The 15,464-nt window shown below is 39.9% G+C and overlaps 1 pseudogene; it reads left to right on the forward strand.

The window, feature by feature from the left end:
* Positions 1–709: 709 nt before the first annotated feature.
* LOC129150637 (40S ribosomal protein S6-like) lies at positions 710–1,451 on the forward strand (annotated as a pseudogene).
* Positions 1,452–15,464: the final 14,013 nt, after the last annotated feature.

Consider the following 15,464-nt stretch of genomic DNA (forward strand, 5'->3'; position numbering starts at 1 on the left):
CAGTTCTATATTAGTTTTCACACTGATAGAGAACAGACAAATTCTTGTTTGATGTTTTAATTCTCTTCAGCCTCCTACACACACACCTTCCCAGCTCTGAGAAGGAGCTGAGTAGCTTTTCACTGTACTGAGAAAGGCTCTGACTTCTCCTTTCTTTCCTACAAATCAGAAATAAAACAAAAACAAACAAACAAAAACAGCTGTCCTTGTTGAAGAAGTGTTATTGAAATTAGTGCAGTGTGCAATTCCTGGCAGAAACAAGGGAGGGATGGGAAGTGTGTGTGTGTGTGTGTGTGTGTGTGTGTGTGTGCACAGATCTCACAAAAGTGATTGAGGAAGGAACTGGGCTAACTGGAGAAAACCTGAAAAAGTAATTTTTTTTAACAAAAATTTTATCATAAGAACTTTATAATTATAAATCGGATTCAAGTTGTGCATTTCTGCATGGTCTGGCTTGTCTCATTGCTTAAATAGATTTCTGATCTTTTATGTTATTATTAGGCCATAGTATACCGAGGATACTAGGCGAAGTTAACAGGGTAGCATGACTTGATTTGTTTTAATAAACATTGGATAAAATTACTGGTTTCAATAGAGTGGTCTGATTTGCAACTCCCCATGAAAATCTGCCTTTTGACTCATGCACGTTGGGATCAGAAGAGAAGCAGCTCTTTTTCGTGGCGCCTCCAAGGCTTTCAGCTGCTTCAGGATGAAGTTAAACATCTCTTTCCCAGCCACTGGCTGCCAGAAACTGATTGAAGTGGATGATGAACACACACTCTGTACTTTTTATAAGAAGTGTATGGCCATAGAACTTTCTGCCGAAGCTCTGGGTGAAGAATGGAAGGGTTGTGTGATTTGAAACTAGGTTTCCCCATGAAGCAGGGTGCCTTGACCCATCGTTGTGACTGCCTGCTACTGAATAAGGACATTTCTGTTATAGACCAAGAAGGACTGGAGGAAGAAAATGCAAATCTGTTTGGGGTTGCATTGTGAATGCCAGTTGGAGTGTTTTTAACTTGGTCACTGTGAAGAAAGGGGAGAAAGATATTCCTGGTCTCACGGATACTTCTGTGCCTTGTTGCCAAGGTCCCAAAAGAGCTAGCAGAGTCCACAACTTCAATCTCTCTAAAGATGATGTCCTCCAAAATGGTGTGAGAAAGCCCCCAAATAAAGAAGGTAAGAAACCTAGGATCGGAGCACCCAAGATTCAGCATCTTATTACTCCATGCATCCTGCAGCACAAACATCGGCATATTGCTCTGAAGAAACAGTATGTTAAAAAAAATAAGGAAGATGCCACAGGATATGCTAAACTTTTGGCCAAGAGAATGAAGGAGGCCAAAGATAAATGCCAGGAACAGATTTCCAAGAGACGTAGGCTGTCCTCTCTGAGGGCTTCTATCTTTGAGTTCAGTCAAAAAATGAGATTTTCTAAGAGTAACAAATAAATAAGATCTGGCATTAAAAAAAGATGCAAATGTCTCTTCTTTTTTTAAGTCATATATGTGGAGAGTGGAAAGAGGCCTGGTAGACTATCAGGGACCATGCCTTCTAAATAGTTTTGCCCATAGCCTTCTGACTTCAGGTGAATTCCTTAACCTCTTTGGGGCATGTTTCTTTATATATACAACTAGTAGCCCTGCACACGAATCCATGCGCCAGTAGGTTGCTGCCGCCCTCCTGTAGCTCTCCACCCACTGCCCCGCTCTCCTGTAGCCCCTGCCCTAGCTTGCTGCCCTGCCCCATCCTGTAGCTTTCCACCGCCCCGCGTGTTGTTCGCTGCCCCACCCTCCTGCAGATCTGTGATCTGGTCATTACAGGGTTGATCGTTACGCCTCAGGGCATAACAGATAATTAGCATATTCCTCTTTTATTAACAGATAATTAGCATATTCCTCTCTTATTGTATAGGATTATAGGGAATGGACTTTATGATTTTTTTTCTTAATGATTTAGACATTCCCAAAAAATCTATAAGATCTGAACAAGAAACACCAGCTGAGGGCTGTTTGTTTGGCATTGTTCTTGGACTTACTTAGCGAGTCAATAACAGGGACACCAAAGATTATTCGTCTTTGTCCATGCTCAACAAACCGTGTTGAGATTATGTCTCTTTGACAGATGGAAAATGGTTTTGGTGAGAAGAGGAATGACTGAATCAGTGATTTTCTTGTTTGTTAAGATGTTCACAGCGCGCTAGCTGGAAATCAGGAGTTTAGCCACACATGACAGTAACCTTTTCAGGTTATCTCTGTCTCTCTTGGTGACAAACTGATTTCAGTTCACAGGTAGTTCACAGGTATCTCGGACACCTCTGAAGCAACCATTAGTAAAGAGACTTGATGACTCCTGTCTAGATGCTATGCTTAAGAATGCATATCCCTAGCTTTTCCCCAGAGCTTGGAGAAATGACTGCTTCAAATATTTTATGTGCAACTACAAGAACTCACTTATGAAAGTTACACTAGCACCTGAGAATGCTTGTATTGTTTCTAATTGTAAATAATACCCTGCCTTAAATTACCTCATTGCACAAAAATTTTTTGACCCAAAATGTCCATATCAAGGGCTTGATAGAGATGTAGCCTAAGATTAAAATGTCCAGGATGAATAATGATGTGACAGGTTATTGTCATTTATTGGATACTTATCGCGTGACAGGTATTATGCATTATATGTGCATTGCCATTTATAGTCATTACCTCATTTTAATGTTTAACAACAATCTTATAAAAAAGAGACTATTATTATACCAATTTTGCAGATACTGGAACTGAGGCTCAGATGAATTAAGGGAATTCTCCAGTTTCAATGTAGAAACTGTTAGAACTAGAAATCATGTCTAAGTCAGTTTGACCAGAAAAATTTGTCTTCACCAACACTACACAATTCTATCTCAGCAGGTCATCTTCCTTCTGCCCAGGAACAAACTTTCTCACCTCCAGCAGGTCATGCCGTAAGTGCAAAGATGCTTTCTTGAACACACGTGTACTCTAAAGGATACTGTGTTACTGCTTTATTGAGTATTCTGAATTTTTTTCCCCAGTGAACAGCCAATGGAAAATACCTAAAGTCACACATTTTCATTTATACAGAGACATTACTATTTCCTAAATTTAGGAGATTCCTCCAAATTTAAGCAAACATTTTTCTTCCTGTTGAAAACAAAAGTGCCTCTCAGCCAACAAATGAGCCAACTATCTCCCCAACAGGTCTTATAATTTGCAGATGCTTGAAAGTGAATGAAGATCAAAAGCTTTCTTGTAGACCACTTTTCCCTCTGGGAGACATTTGAGCATGTTGAGAATAAGTATCACTTAAAAATTAATAAAACAAGATGGATTTAAATATGTTTGAAAAATAGGTTGCACAAACATTATGCCATCTTATGCTATTCATTCTGTGCTTTTAGGCACCCAGTGAATAGTTCTTTCTTGCATCTAATCCAGGCTTTATATGCACATAGGCTTTTGTAGTACAGAACATCTCAATTTAACCACAAAGATCATTACCACACAACACATTTGTACATTGTGGAAAGCTCCACAAAAAGGTATATGTCCTTGCAGATAAGGATGGTTCCATTTAGATGAACTGAAAGAAAAACAAGCCTAACAATGGATGTTGCCTTTAAAAAATAAATAAACTGATTTTCAAATAACATCCCAAAGCCACTGTGGGAATAGTTGTCATTCTGTCAGAGTTGACCTAGTTTGCAGTGAATCATCTTAAATGGCAAGGGCCAAGTATGTGCTTCAAGTTCCTAGCTGAGTTTTCTTCTGCAGGCATATGGACTTTTGGACCATCTTTTTTGTTAGGATTAGGGTTAGTATTTTCGGTTCTGTTTATTGGATTTACTTAGACCCAACTAGGACCAGCTCTAGATAAAACTACAATGGATTTAATAAGGCTTATTTAAAGTATCCCCTAATCTTCCTTTTAAAGCACCCTCCTCCAGGAAGCATGTTGTGTACCCCAGTTCTGAGAGGGGGAGTATTGGTATATTGCCTGTCACTCTAGCTGCCCACCCCAGTAAACTCTGTTTAACCACCACCACTCACATCTCTGGTCCCTACACATGTTCTGGAACATCCCTTTCACCTTGTCTTTCATTAGTGCTTACCCAACCAAGTTCCGTTTTCCCTGGGTGGCTGAGGCTAATGTGATAAACTAATGACTGATATTGGGTGAGCAAAACATTAGCATTTAAATAGGGACCTTTTGGAGGAGATGCACTTAACAAGGAGGAGGTCTTCAGAGGGGGCAATTTCAGACATTATGACAAGAGCAGGTCAGAGATAATTTTGTCAGATGGGGCCTTGAGGTTATGATCAGGGGCAGCCCTAGTTTCTAGCCTTTCTCTCAGTTAGGATTTCAAACATTTATGGCAGGTTCCCAGCAGCTTTCACAGGACTGTTGACATAAGTGCTTTGACCCAAGAACTTTTCTTCCAGCTCCTTGAAGGCTCCCCCTTTCCTCCTTCAGAGGAGTATTCTGTTCTTGAAACAATTGAATATAGAACCTGTCTTGAGGTTGGAAAGGGAACATGATTCACAATGTGGCAAGTGGACATTTCCAAAGGGCCTTAAATCCAGGGCCTCTGCATTGCATAGCTCTGGGGTGCCATCCACATAGAATCACAATGATTGCTGTCTCCTGGAAGAAGTTGGAACACAAAAAGGCTGCAGAAATCTGGATTTGTGTGTGTGGGGCTCCTGAACAAAAGTGGGCTCCCTTTAACCTAACTAGACCTATATGAGTTTTTACACCCCTGTTTTCTACAGGTACAACAAAGGTATCCTGATTTAGGGCTCAGTGCTCAGCATCATCATTTTATCCCTGAAATACTGAGAAAATAAGAGTTTGCTACATGAAGCAAAAACTGCGAGGGGTGCTTCGGGACCATTTAACAAGTCTGCCTGAGGAATACCTATATGGGAAAGTGGTACTGACCTAAGGCTATTTGCTCTATTATCTTTATTAATATATTTAATGTCCCCTCCCGGGTCCTTGGGATAAAGATGATGGGAGAGACATCTGTTCCAAAGCTGTTTCACTGAATGGCGATTTTGATGACTTAATGCTTTTTCAGACTTCTGCTCCCACTGCTGTTCTTTGGTTTTGATTTTAAGCAGCTAAATGGGATCTCTAAGCCTTCCATTATGTCTGCTTTTTTATTTTTTTTAAATTCTTAAGAAACAATTCAGAACACGTCAAGGACAAATGCTTGAGTTATAGTAACTTTTAAAATTATGATTATTATTACAAAGCAACCCAAAGGATCTTTTAATTTCTTTGATTGTTTAAAGTAGTGCTGTAGAAACATGACATCTTAGATGTGGAGAGAGTTTATAATTGAGCACAAAAGTCTGAGTGCTGGGACAACGCAGTTGATTGCTCGGATTCCCAGGGACTCCGGAAAGTGAAAGGGGTCAATAAAAGTTTATCGGAATTTGATAGCAGCCGCCATACAAACATCCAGATAAAACTATAGCCAATTACTATGTGCAGCTTAATATGCCCTCCCTTCCCCAAACTCCCCAAGTTCTGTGGAGATTTAAATCTTTCATCTGGAATAAAGATTTGGAGCGTAATGACCTGATTTAGCTACAAAGAAGAAATAAATCTGACAGCTGGGACCAGAAGGGGTATTAATCTCTAGAGTTCATGTGAGCCTTTGTTTCCCCCTTTCAGTTTTTATGCAACAGGAACAAAAAAAGAAAAGGGAAAAAAAAAAAAGTGAGCAGCTCTGTATTTCAGCTTGAATTACATTGCTTGGGAGAAAAAGGGCAGGGAAGCGGGAGTGGGTGTTAGAGTTGAAAGGAAGGTTTGCCATTCTTCAGAGACAGTGGGGAGATGGAGCTGGGCTAGTCCATTGCATGGTCTGCCCCGGGCTTCAGAAAAGGCAGGCGGACAGGGAAGGCGTTCAGCAGGAGGAGCACCAGGGGCACCTGGACATGGTTTCTGATCACCTAGGCATAATTTGGAGGGAAGTTTCATGATGTGGAGTCAGGTATTGAATGGGTAATTATTCTACTTTCAGTGTCGGGTTTGACCCCTGGCACACACTGACCCCAGGTGAAGACAGAGCCCACTCTGTAGTCGACCAAAGGATGGACTCTGAGCTAAGCCCTCTGAAGCAGCCTTAGCTTCTGGATAGATGACCTCTTTAGTTAGGCTTCTTACGGTTTCATACGGACGGAGAGCTTTTGGCTCATTTCCCCACTCCTGCCTTTGCTCAATGTGAAAACACATTATAAAACATAATTGTTTGAGGGTGATTCTAACAGTTCTAACTGACTTGCTGTTCTGAAAGAGGAAAATAATATGGTTTTAAAGAACTTTAACTTTTGAAAGTGAAGTGACTACTGCCCTCTGCAAAGGGGTATATTGATTTAATGGTCACACATAATCCTGTAAAATTAGTCATGAAACAGACACTAATTTTAAAGAATAGGGCTGCTATTAAAATATGTCTCTGCACAGTAGGACAAACAGATATGATTCCCCCTGGGGGAGTAGATCTGTGCAGTCTTTGCCAGTCTATGAACTTGCTGTGTGTGTTAGTGACAGGTTGAGTACTTCAGGCCAAAGGACTTAGATTCCTAAGCAAATTCTCTAGGCTCCCACAGAAATAAGCAATAAAAATTGCCCTTCTGCGTTTCTAGTTAACTTCCTTTAGATTTCATTGAGCCAAGAGTCAAATCCACCACGAGTAAATGTGTTGAGCATTGTCAGAGAGCTGTATTAATGGACAATAGCCCACTTTGAAGGTCATGAAGTGTTTTTCTTACATGGGTGATGAATAGCAGTTTGGAATTTCCTTGGCTGTGTTATTCCGTGTGCTGAGGTGGTGGCAGCTTCCGCAGGGACAGCCTGCCTTGACTCATTGGACTACATGAGAGTCTAATAATTTAACTCTCTGCCATGGCAGGATCTTATAGATAAGTCATGAGATTTTCTCTAATGAGGTTTGCAAAGGATCAGTTTTAACATTAGAAGAATGAGAACAATTTGGAGCTACAGCTACTAGTTATAACTAGTGTTCCAAATGAGCTGGGCTTGAGCCTAGTGAAACTCTTACAGTTTCATCCAAGACCTGTATGTATGACTAGAATAAAAAATCTAACCCACAGGGCTAGCAGATGTCCATAGGAAAATGGGCAGCACTCTGAGGGTATAGGATTAGGATGTAAAATCTCATTGGTAAAGTGTAGAAGTAGAATAAAGCAGAAGAGGTCTGGTAAAGACAAGATTATAGCATGTGGAGAAAACAAGCTGTACAAAGATCAGATAGGAAATAACAGCTGGTATACATTACCGGCAGAAAACATAATTTGTGCACTTGTCTAACTATTTTCTCTTCTGTTGTTCCATCATTTCACAATTCATCATCCTGTCTAGTGAGTCTTCTTCCAATGGAATTAAAGCCAGCGGAAAGCCCAAACTTATAAGAAGTTTGGTTTTTTCCCCACCTCTACCTTAGAAACAAAGGTGGTTTTGAGGTTGAGTGAGAGACTCCACATACTAAAAATGACAGTTCACAGTGAAAGGTAGAGAAGTCTGAGGCTGTAGAATCCCCCATTATAAAGCAGCCTGGGGCCATTTAGTGTAGGGGCAAACATCTGATAGCCATGAGGTTACTTCTGTATTAAAGCATAGTGCAATAGTTAATTATTTTTACAGTGCTAACAGTCATCATGAAAATATGAAATGATGTTCAGTAAAAATTTATGCTCTTAAATATATCTGTGTGGCACTTATTCTCTAATAACGCTGGATAAATTTACTGACTGCAATCTATTATTACTGTTATTTTTTCACAGATAGTCCTAAAGTAAAAACCTGCAGGCTAGCTCTTGCACAAATACTCATATAGTTTGAAGTAATAGGGACTAAATTGATAGGTTTTCAAGGATATAACAATGTGAGCAAAAGCAGTTTGATGGCTCTAGATATGGTAACTGTTTCCTACCTTTATTTACTTCCATCTTTACATTGCCTGTGTCTATTGGTTATGCTTATATGTGTGCATACAAGTCCTTTGGTTGATCTCTTATAAAAATTTAAAGCATACCCATAAAATGAGAGAGAAAATATCTTCTTGTATATTATCTATAATAATAAAAGCGTAATATGCAACACTTATTACGAACGGCCGAACAGCAGAACAACCATCCGGACGACCTTCCAGAAGAAGCCAGGGCTGCGAGGGCCGAGGCAGCTGGGGCTGTGAAGGCCTACTCTTGCACGAATTTCATGCATCAGGCTTCTAGTACTTACATATTGCTTCCAAAACTGATTCGACAAACTGGTTAAATGCTTTCCAGCTTGTGTCATCTTCTTCAAATGTAACATTTTCCATGGCTTTTGAGGCTAGGATAAATAATCATGGAACCTCATTTTAAAACAAAGATTCCAAGAAAAACAAAAGGAAAAAAAACCCACCCTCTCATAGCTGCTTTAAAGATCCTGGCCTATATAATTTGCTGCTAAAAACAGTTCCTCACTGCAGGGAAAACCAATCAGTCATACATACCCATGGATAAGCAGTAGCACCATGGTGTCATGTTGAATATTGAAAATGTCAGTGAGTATTCACAGTGGCAGACCCAGATATTCTTAGCAACTCTATCCATACAAACAGTTTGTTAGATTAGGACAAAGAATGTTGGCAACATGGATCAAGGAAAATCGGTTGTGCATTGAACACAAAGGAGCCCCCTCTAGGCTATTGTGAAGGGAGAACACTGTTTTTTCTTGCCTTCAACACAAACTTTTTTTTTATTGTTTAAAGTATTACATATAGTATTACATATGTCTCCTTCCACCCCCCGCCATTGACCTCCTCCACCCACCCCCTACCCCCAGCACATGCCCTCAACCCCCTAGTGTCTGTGTCTATTGGTTATGCTTATATGTGTGCATACAAGTCCTTTGGTTGATCTCTTACACCCCCGCCCCCACTTTCCCACTAAAGTTTGACAGCTTGACAAACTTTTTGAAAATATAAACAAATGAACATCAAATCCCAACTATGTCAAAACCAAAGAAATAACACCTCACAACTGCCCCTTTATTTAGGCTGTTTTCTTAGTCCATTTTCAAAGCATAGACTCTAGTAATCAGATTTTAATGAAGGCCTTCGCTTTGTTCTGAATTAAGGACTTCTTGGAATTGTGTACCAGGTCAAAAATGTAAGCCAATTACATCTGCTCTATTTCATCCTGTTGAAAAATTACTAATGAATTTTCTCTAAATATTGAATGATCTTTTTCTAGTCAAGTGCAGAATGGGTTTTCAAAATGGTAGGCTGTGAAATACTGCTAATGGGGTCCTTATAAAATAAACCCTGGAGTAACAGAGCTAGTCGTTTTTGCTTTATGTTCTCTTCAGGAACCAGTTCTTTATGAGTTTTCAATAAATATTAAATAATTAGGGCTATAGCTATGGAAGCACAGCCAAAGGCTAAGTGGCGTTTTCAAGGTTGTAAAACGTGTTAGCAAGGAAACCTGGGATTGAAATTAAGAGTTCTTAACCTCTTCCTGGGGCTTGAATCACGACATGCCTCTATTTCCTTAATCTTTAGCAATTCCTAATCCAGTGCTCAGTTAGGTAAAATTTGGAAACCTCCCGGCAATGACCTGTTTTTCAATGGGAGAACATATTTACTTCCAGCTGGAACACATCAAGACAGGCCATTTCTCTTATAGCCCCCTTCTTGCCAAAAGACTGGAAAATAACTTATTAGTGAGTCTAACATCTCAAGAGTCACAACAACAGCTGCGCTGAATATAGAACGCTCAAAATGACTGGACGCTGTGAAACTGGGATGACTGAAACCAATGCAATGATAATTCCAGGCGTCACTTTGATCTTTTCAACTAGAGGGCAAGTCAGAAGAAAACTTGAATGCTTACATGCTCAGATTGACTTAGATTGTCAGTTCATTTGTACATTATCCTTGTAGCCTTTGTGTATGTGCTACTTGAGATCATAAATTAATAATAGAAGTTATGACTGTATCTTATTTTTAGAACCTCTCTATAGTTCATATTTTAAGACTCTTAATTAGGCCAAACAGCACATTGGAAATGTAAACTCAGTTAAAAAATATATGGGTAATAGTCATAAAATTCAAATACTCTATAAGATCAAAGGAAATTAGGTTCAAATAATATATTATTTGTAATATGCATTCCAATCACACTACTGAATGTTTAGTAATTTAAGGAATTGAGTAACTTAGCAATTATATTATTTACCAAATATATAGATTTAATGGTTTCAGTTTTCATATAATGGTATTTGCATTTTAGCCAGTTGGCAATAACATTTATAGAAAGACTCCTGTGTTCTGGGCATGTATAAAGAATGAAAAGGGAAAAAATTTCAGTCCTCTAGTATTTCATTTCTTTTAAAATTTTTATTCTAGTTAGCTTAACCAAAAGATTTAACATGTGAAGGCAAATGCTATCACCCAGTCATTTAATTGCTGCTGAGATATTGACAGTTCAGATTTGATAGTTTAAAATAGGAAAAATCTATAATTTCTTTAAAAATTTGAATTTATTTCTAAGTTGGTTCAATTATGGCAACTGGTGTACATCTATTAAACAGTGTTTCAGTGGTATATACACAATCTGAATGTTGAAGAGACATTTAAAAATACTTATTGAAATATAATGATTTATATTTGTGTGGTATGTAAGCACTAGTTCTAGATGTATTATATAACCAAATTAATTACAATATCCTATATAATAAAAGGGTAATATGCAATAGACTGAATGGCAGAACAACCGAACAACCAACGCTGGATCCCTGAAGGCCACCCAGAGAGATCCCACCTGTGCACAAATTCGTGCACTGGGCCTCTAGTCTATATACTAAAAGCCTAAGCGACTGTTACAGTGGAATGACCGGAATGACTGGTCGCTATGATGCTCACTGACCACCAGGGGGCAGATGCTCAATGCAGGAGCTGCCCCCTGGTGGTCAGTGCACTCCCACAAGGGGAGCACCGCTCAGCCAGAAGCTGGGCTCATGGCTGGTGAGCGCAGTGGTGGTGGCAGGAGCCTCTCCCGCCTCTGTGGCAATGCTAAGGAGCAGCAAGCCAAGCGGTAAGGAGCAGTGAACAGGCCAGGGATCCTGGATTGTGAGAGGAATGTCCAACTACTGGCTTAGGCCTGATCCCTGGGCCTAAGCCAGCAGTCAGATATCCCCTGAGGGGTCCTGGACTGCGAGAGAGCGCAGGCCAAGCTGAGGGACCCACCCCCCACCCCCAGTGCAGGAATTTCATGCACTGGGCCTCTAGTAAATAAAAAAAAAAAGAAATTAAAATTCTAAAATAATTTTTATGGCCTTGTTTTAAAAAATAACTTTTTGTATTTCAATTATAATTGATATACAGTATTATATTAGTTTCAGGTGTACAGCATAGTGATTAGACATTTATATAACTTATGAAGTGATCACCCTGATAAGTCCAGTATCCATCTGACACCATGCATAGTTCTTACAATATGATAAACTATTGTGCTCAAAAGTGCTTTCTATGAGTTTGCTTCTGTTTTGTTTCTTTATTTTGTTTTTCAGGTACTACATTTAAGTAAGACCATATGGTATTTGTTTTCCTCTGTACAATACCCTTTAGCTCTCTCCATGTTGCAGCAAATGTCAAGATTTTATTCTTTTCATGGTTGAGTAATATTCCATTGTATATATGTACCACATTTCCTTTATCCATTTGTTTACTGATAAACATTTAGGTTGCTTCCATATCTATTCCTGGTCACCATCCCTCCTACCAATCTTGATGTGGCTTATTCTGTATTTCCTTAGTTATAGGACTTCAGTTCAGTTAGTCTGCAGGTGGTTCTTAAGGATGGTTGTTCTGCAGTTTAGTTGTAATTTAATGTAGTCATGGTATGAGGCTAGCAAAACTTTTACCTACTCTTCACCATCTTGATTGGAAGTGGCTGATAGCCATTTAATGTAAGTAGGTTTTTATTTCAATTGTTATAAGAAAACAAAACAAAAAAAGTGCAGTAATAACATAAAATAAGTGAATGCTATTAATGATTGTACATTGTTCTTTGTGCACATTGTCTCATTGTGGTAACCCAGTGAGTCAGAGACTAATGGTTTTTTAGCTGAAGAAACGGAGTCCCAGGCAGAATAATATCACTTGGCTAGAAACAGACTGGGCCAGGCTTTGAACTCAATTCAGTATGATGCTAAAACTTTTTTATGCTCTCCTTTGTTAAATGTTGAAAGATGTGACAGATGTATATTCCAGTCTGGAGTGCTATAGATATGTCAAAATGAAAGCCTTCACTTTTATTATTAAGTGCACTTAATAAGATTGGAGTAGATGTTATTTGCCCACTTATTTGCTTGAAAGATGGGTAGAACAAAAGGGGATTACAGAAATAATATATATGTGAGCCTGCATGTAGTTTATTCTTAAAAGTACATAGATGCTGGGGGCAGGGTACTTATTTTGTAAATGCGTTTTATGAATCACGTACTGTGGAATTCTATTACTACTTTCATTAAGAAATAATTTACTGCTATATGTATATTTCTTATAGAGATACCCGTAGTTTAAAGGGCATCTCCAAAAAGTGTTGTGATTTTAAGATTGATAATAAATAACTAATCTTCAGATACAATATTGAGAGGACCTTGAAGAAAAAATGTAAAACCATGCATAGAAACTCTTAATAATTACATTTATCTTACTAGTCAAGATCACAATATGGTCTGGAAATTGGAGCTTTCTTTTTAAGCGTGTCTATTAAAGTGAAAATACCTGAGAAACTCTTTGGCATGATAGAGGAATACAAGGGTAGCAAATGGCTTTCCATTCTATTGCCAGCTCCAGTTCGTTAACAGTTGTTGTCTGGAAAAGCATTGCGTTGAGAAGGACTCTGAGATGATGTCTGAGCTCAGGAAAGAAGGCTGACTGAATTATTAGTAATGTCTACCACAGATGAAACATTTGGGCACAGTTACACATGTGCCATGCATTACTTTGTCTGGCTAGGGTCCCCTTCCCCCACCAAGTTATCATATTTTCATTAGATATGAAATCACTGAAGACAGAGACAATGGGTAGAGTCCTGAACAGTCCCATCACCCTATTTAAAACACACACACACACACACACACACACACACACACACACACACACACTTAATTTTACAATACTTATAGACTCATAGGAAGTTGTAAAATAATAGTGCAGAGTCCTATGCACCTTTTCCCCAGCTTCTTTCACTGGTGACATCTAAATATATATATATATACTAGAGGCCCGGTGCATGAAAATTTATGCACTGGAGGGGGGTTCTCTCAGCCCACCCTGTCCCCTCTCACAGTCCAGGAGCCCTCAGGGGCAAGAGATGACCCGGCGATCAGGGGCGAAGGCAACTCTCCATCACACCTTTGCTGCTGCTACTGCTGGCAGCGCAAGCCTCCGCTGGCCCTGGTTACCTGAGCCTCGGGCAGCCCTGGGTGGCGGGGCAGCCGCCATCCGAGGCTTGCTTGTGCCTCAAGCTGGCCCTGGACAGCTGGGCAGCTGCCATCCGAGGGTTGCCTGCTTCTCGGACCAGTCCCTGGGTGGCTGGGGGGCTGAGGGGACTGGGGGACTCCAGAGGCAGGCGCACAGCAAGGCCGGGCCCACCTGGGGGCAGCCCGGCCTTGCTGCACACCTGCCGCCTCAGCGGGGCTAAGGGGACTGGGTGCTACCATCTATGGCTGTGGGCACCACCATCTTTGAGGGCGTGACAGTCAATTAGCATATTCATTCCTTATTGGCTGTGGGTGCCGCCATCTTTGAGGGCAGGACAGTCAATTAGCATATTCCCTCTTTATTAGATAGGAGATACATACATATATGTATATATATATATATTATATGTATATGTATATATATATATTCTCTATTTTTGTGTCTCCATTAGTGTTAAGTGCCCAATTAGACACTCCACAGAGATGTGTTGAATGAATAAAAACATGGTTGAATGAATACTGATGTCAGGTGAGATGCACTCTATCTGTATTTTTGAGATAATTTTTACCCCCTTCATAAAGAAACAGGGTTGAGTGTTCCCAAAGCTTAAAAATTAGGCAAAGACAGTATGAGAGGCACTTCATTTAAACATAGGAAGAGTAGGAAAAGCATAAAGCCCTCTTTAAACTGTACACAGAGGAAGTTGGAATTATAAAAGGAACAGGGAATTGTGAACTTTAAAAGAAGGGCAGTGACTCAAATCTCAGTTCAATATTGTCAACCTGTGGATTTCTTCAGTTTCTTGGCAGTTGAAAATATAAATTCTAGTAGATTTGGGTGTATATTCAGAATCCTCTTGCCAGCTTCTTTCTTACAGGGAAAGAGAAGCTGGGTGCTGTGAGTTAGCTGGTGAATCATGGAGGTTCAGTGTGGGATGGAGAAGCAAAGTGGAGTGTTCTTATCTCGGGAGGAGACAACTAGGCTGCAAGTGATCTGGGATGTTTGTTTGTTGTGAGTGCAGTCATATAGGTTTGTTTGGGTCTTTAGAAAATACTGTTTGGAAATTATTCATGTAGCAATAGCATGAATTGGTGATTCAAACTTATGGAAACAATCAGAGTTTTAGCTCTCTGGAACTATGATGTAAGTGTGAGTGTGCATGCAAACACACACACATTAAACATTCAGTAAACATAAATACCATATGCAAGGTTTACTTAAAATTTAGAGCATCTAAAAAAGTAATCTGAGAAAGTTGATTCTTTTTTCTTTTTTTCTGTTGGTAGGGAGGAGCCATGCAAATCATTTTATTTTAAGCCTTTCTGTTCATTGTGTGATTAAACTCCCTTGGAAGTTTGTGAAATTGGACGCTAATTTCCGGAAGGTCATCTGGTCTAATTAGCATATTACGCTTTTATTATTACATATCTTTCCATATCTCTTTCTTGGAGCAGGGTGGAGGGTGGAAGAAGACAAATGAGGGGCATCACACCTCCTCACCAGTTCTGTTGTCCTGGTCACTACTGGTCCGGGGTGCCTTGCTCCAGAGGAGCAGGAAGTCACAGCAGCTCCCCCCATCTGGGACAAATCTCCAGCGAGGGAGCAAAGTCGCACGAAAGGGGAACTGCATGTTTGTTCACATGGTGTCCACACAGGCACCAGTGTGATTGAAGTTAATTAAAAGCAACACCAAATGGAGAAAGACATGCTTTGATGCCAAACAACTGGTTTTTGCTAATGTTTTTACTTCTGTGATTCCATTCTCTGTTCTAGCTGGTTGTGCTGCAGAAGTTCAGGCAGTTTTTTGACCTCCCAAAACCCTGTTGGCACAACTGTCCTTAGTGATTATGGGACTCCATGCCCTGCATGAGGCTCACCGTTAGGGGGTTCCTGGGTCAGGGCACACGCAAATACCTCGTCTGGCTCTACATTCCTGGGAGAG

This window comes from Eptesicus fuscus, chromosome 10, assembly GCF_027574615.1.
Source record: "Eptesicus fuscus isolate TK198812 chromosome 10, DD_ASM_mEF_20220401, whole genome shotgun sequence".
NCBI classification, from domain to species: domain Eukaryota; kingdom Metazoa; phylum Chordata; class Mammalia; order Chiroptera; family Vespertilionidae; genus Eptesicus; species Eptesicus fuscus.